Below are 6457 nucleotides of genomic sequence, written 5' to 3' on the forward strand. Positions count from 1 at the left end.
CCTGATCTGTGATCACTCCCTCTCCCCAGGAGGGTACCGCTTCAGCATTAACAACAAGCCTGCAGAGATGCCCACCAGCGGTGTGGAAGTAAGCTAAAGCTGTTCAACCTTAGCCATCTTGCACCTAGTGTGTAAAGGGGTTCCACAAGGCTCCATTTTAGGGCCTGTTTTATTTACCACTTACAACCATCAATACAGGCAAAGCTATGATTAACTCTTCACAGTGGGAGGGATTTTCTTGATTTTACTTGAAGATACTGTACTTAATCAAGTGGTTTTCATGAAGAAACATGTTGTGTATCCAATATTTAAAGTAATGAGAATTATAAGGATTATTCTTTATAAACATCCAAACTGCAAGGCATGAATTACATGATTAATTTCCATGTAAATGAGTCCATACAACTGACCTCATTCAATACAGCTGTGTTTAGTTTTTGCTTTTTGAGTTTGCTTTTTGTTGATAGTGAAACGTTGAGTGTAAACTGTATAATGAGTAGACAGGTGGAAGCTTTTTCACAAAGTGTCTCAGAGTAGGTGTGCTGATCTTGGATCAAGTCCCCCCTCATATCCGTTACAATTTAAAAGGCAAAACTGATCCTCGATCAGCACTTACTCTGAGGTGCTTTGTGAATATGGGTCATTGTCTTCTCTCCAGATGAACAGATGTGGCACCCAGGCACCTGTGTGGCTGTCTCTGACTGATAGCTCGTTGCCCCGCCCAGGGGAGGTCCGCAAGCTCTCAGCCTGTGCCACCTGGCAGTTCTTCCACGGGAGCACCAAGGACTGCTGCCTCTTCCACATCCCCATCTCAGTGCGCAACTGAGCCCACCCAGGGGTGTATGGGATATTGTGCCATAGGTGAATTAGAATTACAGAGTCACTGTCAGTTTAGTGTGATGGGATGTATGGGGGACTGCTTCGCTGGAATTTGGAATTTGTTCTTAGCCTTATTAAGATATGTCTGCTGCTCTATTCGTTCTCTCTGGTCTAAAGCCTTCAAGTGGAATTAAGGAAATAAAAAAATAAAGGTCTTAACTGTATTTTTCTTGTTTTTAGTCATATCAGAATTTGGACCTAAATTATGCCCCACGGGTAAGGTGGAAGTCAATGGGCGATGCAAAGGTAAACAACTACGACAAGCTCAAAGAAATATTATTCACATTTATTGTGATTCTTTATTTAATCATGTCTGGTTGGTCCTTGATATCAACTTCTTGTTCATCCCTCGTCTTTCCCTTGCCCAGCAAGTCTCCCTGCATTATCCCACAAGCCTGTGATCACCCCAGAGCTGGTGGGCAGCAGTGTCCACCTGCGATGCACCTTCAGTGGGGTGAAGACCTTGGGACTCCCCTTGGGCTACCTGGTGGTCTGGGCCCGACACCTGGCATCCAATATGAAGTTGGAGATCAGGAAATATTTTATCATGGAGACCTTCCCATTGGTGGAGATGGACGGATGCCTACCAGACGTGTGGATGTGGATGTGTGTGTGTACGTGTGTGTTTGTGTGCGTGTGTGTGAGCTTGCGTGCGTGTGTTTGTGTGATGGGGGATTAGGGGTTGACCCTCTTTGGCGGCTTAACTAATGGATGGATCGTATTGACCTCTTGACCTTTATGACTGGGTTCAACTAAAGAATAGAAGAAAGTGTGTCAGATTGTCAGGGAAGAGAAAGGAGGGCAGGAAGGGTAGATGAATACATCAGACTCAGCTTACGGTTGGTCTTTCTTACTTTTAATTGCTGGGAGGACTCTTTCAAATGATTCCCATCAAATGCTTTCTTTGCAATTGGTACGTGGCATTGAGGCTCTTCTTCTAACACAGGTATTAGATATTAGTCTTCTTCAAACTGTCCCTGTCCCAGGCTGTAGTCCCCACTTGCTTCAAGGAGACCACCATAGTCCCAGTGCCCAAGAAAACCAAGGTGACATACCCAAATGACTATCGCCCTGTCACACGCACCCCTGTAATCGTGAAGTGCTTTGAAAGACAGGTGTTGGCCCACGTCAAGGCCAGGCACACTGGACCAACTCCAATTTGACTACCGCTCCAACAGATCCACGGAAGATGCCAATTCCATCGCTATTCACACGGCCCTAAGACATCTGGACTAGAGGAACATCTACAGTATGTGAGAATGCTGTTCATTGACTACCTACGGTTCAGCATTCAACACTGTTGTTCCCTCCAAGTTTGTCACCAAGCTCAGAGCACTTGGTCTGGACACTACCCTCTGCAGCTGGATCCTGGACTTTCTGAAGGGCTGACCACAGGCTGTGAGGATTTGCAACAACACTTCCTCCACACTGACTCTTAACACAGGGGCCCCCCAAGGATGTCCTCAGCCCTCTGCTGCACTCCCTGTTCACCCATGACTGCATGGCTTTGCATGATCCCAATTCCATCATTAAATCTTGAAACTAGCAATCCCGTATCCGGGAGCGTAATCATAGCCTCAAGCTCATTACCATAACGCAACATGAACTATTCATGAAAATCGCAAATGAAATGAAATAAATAGCTTAGCCTTTTGTTAACAACACTGTCATCTCAGATTTTCGAAATATGCTTTTCAACCATAGCTACACAAGCATTACACGTGTAAATATTGAACTATAAATTGTGCCTTTCTGAATTATACTTATGCTAAAATGTTTATTATTTTCTACTGAGCCATTTACTTGATCTTCGTATTCTTATATTTTCACATGTATTATTGCTGTTGCATTGTCTAGAAGGAACCTGCAAGTAAACATTTGGTTGGACGGTGTATACCATGTGTATCCTGTATACATACGACTAAGAAAACTTGAAACTTGAGAGAGCAATTACTGTATTAGTGGTTTGTCTGCTAAATTACCGTACATCCCTGCCATGTGAAGCCATGTGCAGATGGATACTACTAGTACTAGTGTGTATCCATGACAACCTGTGCAGTACAAGGCAGGCCTGGAATCACTCATCAGGCTCTGTTCCACACATGCTGATGTCACAGCTGGGCTAGATCAGGGGTTGCTACTTTACTGAGGGTCGAGTTAAACACACCACGGCTCCAGCCCTAGCACATTGCTCATGTAGCCTACACGGCATATGACTCAGTGAAACGTTTGGATGAATTACACAGACAAGCCAACACAAATTAGAAAGACCATTTTTACGACCCTAAGCCTTATGCTTTTTTGAAGGGGAAATATTCTAAATGCTGTTTCATTTGTGGCTACTTTGTCATTATTAATATACGATTATTTCACAGTTCTCCTGCGGTGTCTCCACGTTCCTGGGTAACTCTAGCCGGACACAATCTCTGGCCAAAGAGAGTGAGAGCTTCTACGCTGGAATTAAAGTAAACCATCATGACTAAAACCCTCATCATTCTGAATGTGTTTGAAGCTGGGATGGTTGTTGGTTGACCTCTAAGTTGTGTATAATCCATTGTTGAGCATTAAACACCTCCTGAACTGCATCGCGTGCTGTAAATTAAATGAGGATTGAGCCCAGACTGTCCAGGAACCTGTGTCTGTACTCCTCAGGAGCCCCACTGTGTGAGCCAGTGCTTACTGTACTAGTGCCAGAGAGGTTTAAAACCAAGAGACTCAACATGTGCTTACTTCATGTTTGTTTACACCCATCCAATCCTTTCTCAGATCTAGGGGTTAGGGGTTGATTTCATACACAGGCTTGTCTTGTCTTGCAGCTCTGTGGGGGTATTTACTAAGCAGACACTGTTATGTGTCCTGTTGCCCTTCCAGACAGCCTGTATCCCAGCATGGAGGCCCCCCAACATGCCCCTGTCTACCTGCCAGGTGGAGCCTGCAGCCTGTGCCTGGGCCAGCCTCACCCTCACCGCCGTCACAGACTTCACCGGCGACGGCAACCGCCCCAGCCTCCTCAGCGCCACTCTGACGCACCGCGCCTCTGGAGGGGATAAACCCCTCAAGGTCTGACCTGGAGACCCATAGAAATATAATTACAAAACATTAGAACACCAGAATGGAATTAAAACTTTAGAATATTCTAATTCTCTTTTCTATGAAACCACGCCTCCGGATGGGCTACAGCCCCAACCCACTCAAGGTCCGAGAGAGAGATAATGTAGCTATAAGCCTCAGAACAGCTGCTTATGACACTAACAGAACTGCAGTAAATGTCTGAATGACATAGTGCCACAGTGTTTACATGGTTCATGGACTGTTATGAACCAACGACAAATCACTCACACTGCTTTTCTACGTGAGCTTCCACTCTTTCCTTTAAACTAAGTCTGAACATTACTCATGTAGCAAAACTGTTGTGTCCTCCTAAACTTCCCACTTCCCCTTTGTTGTGTCATCACTCAGTCATGCAATCAGGCTAGCCACATCTGTGTTTAGTGTTTAAGACATGGAAGCATTTGGCCTGTTTTTCAGACACACACACACACACACACACACACACACACACACACACACACACACACACACACACACACACACACACACACACACACACACACACACACACACACACACACACACACACACACACACACACACACACACACACACACACACACACACACACACACACACACACACACACACACACACACACACACAGACACGAAAGCCCTGTTCTGTTGCCTACACTTTAATCAGCACGACCAGAGTGGGTCACGCTAAGCGATGTTCCTCATACCTCTACAGGTCACAGTTCAAGATGTTCCCACTGCAAGCTGCTACTCTCTGACTGATCCACACATCATTACGTTGGATGGCAGGTAGGTACCTGGGGCACTGTGGTTAGCATGCTGTGTCCTCTGTTGCTCAGTTGGTAGAGCTTATCGCTTGTTAGATTCCCAGGAGCACCAATCTGTAAATCCCTTTGGATAAAAGCATCTGCTAAATGGCCTATATTATTATTATTGTATATTAGTGTTACACACAGGCTTGGTGACGAGTACCCATTTCACATTCCCATTCTTTCCCCCCAATAGACCTTCATGTACATTAAAATACAGTGTGTTTCAAAAAAAATCTCATTTACTATGCATAACTTTTTTTCCCCCACATTACTTGATTTGAGCGAATTTAATGATCAAGAAGAGCTATTTAAATCACCACACCACCTCCTGCTAACTGATTAAGTTCTTTACAGTAATTATCACTATTAACTATCCTCTCGCAGCTCACTACGTGAGAGTTTGGTCAAAGCTGGTACCTTGCTAAAAAAACACCCACTACTCAGAGATAAATATGTTAAAAATGTTTTTCAAACCGAACAGGTCCGAAGGGGACCAGTCCATAACTTTCTAAATGGAGAGAACATTTTAAAGCCTATTTATTTTTAAGTAATTGCTTCACCTTCATTGTGCTTATGCAATCTCCAGATCCCATAATCAAAATACATTTTTTGCCTGATTAGATAGAAAGGTGTTTTTTAGATTAACTTTCATTACGCACACCCGTTCCCAATTCCCACTGATTGCATTTGTATATATATGCCCTTTGGTTTCCATTGGGCTGTTGATAATTGTTACTATGTCCGTTGGTCGTGTGAGCACCTGTGCTGTGTGTTTTGGCTTTCGTACCATTGTGGATTGCACAGATGATTACGGGTCTCGTCCTGTGTTTTAATCATTGTGCTTGTGTTATTTATTCGAGGTACTCCTCGCTCTTTGGTTTCGGGTTTCAACCCTGTGTGTTGAATAGGTGTTTGTTTGGTCTTCATCCCCGATTTACATGGCACACTGTAATTTGGGTGAAACTAAAAACCCTATTACGTATTCCTGCGCCTGCCTCCCAAATCATTCATTCCGACGTGACAATTATTGGAGACTAGGTCTTACCATTTATTTGAACTTGCCAGTGAAATAACTTTAAAATAACTTCTTTGATGCACATGTTCAATTCTAACAAATGGGCGCCAACATTTTCGCGAGCAAGATGCACAATACATAAATGTTGTTTTGGTATTTTTAAGTAAGAACATCACAGCTACGATATCCAGTTTATCATCACGGTTTTCAGACCTGTTTCTCCCCACCAGACGATATGAGAACCAACAGACGGGTACCTTCCTCCTCTACAAGAGCCTCCACTGAGCGCTCGAGGTCCAGGCTCATCAGTGGGACTGTGGCAGCCGCCATTACGTGTCCTGCAACTGTGGAGTGGCGGCCAGGGAGGGAAACGAGGTTGATTGATTAAATTTGTATTTTTATTTGACCTTTCATAAATTTGTCTCATTGAGATTAAACATTGATTTTTACAAGAGAGACCTCTTGATGAAAATTACAGGCCTCTCTCATCTTTTTAAGTGGGAAAACTGACTAAATACTTTTTTGCCCCATTGTATATATACACATCAGTAACCACATAGAAGATAAATATTTTTACTATTTAATTATAGGTAGCGATTTTCTTGTATTCCATGCTTTATGTAAATATTCTGCAAACGGAAATACACAATGGACAAAAAAAA

This window comes from Oncorhynchus gorbuscha, linkage group LG21 (genome assembly GCF_021184085.1).
Source record: "Oncorhynchus gorbuscha isolate QuinsamMale2020 ecotype Even-year linkage group LG21, OgorEven_v1.0, whole genome shotgun sequence".
NCBI lineage: Eukaryota > Metazoa > Chordata > Actinopteri > Salmoniformes > Salmonidae > Oncorhynchus > Oncorhynchus gorbuscha.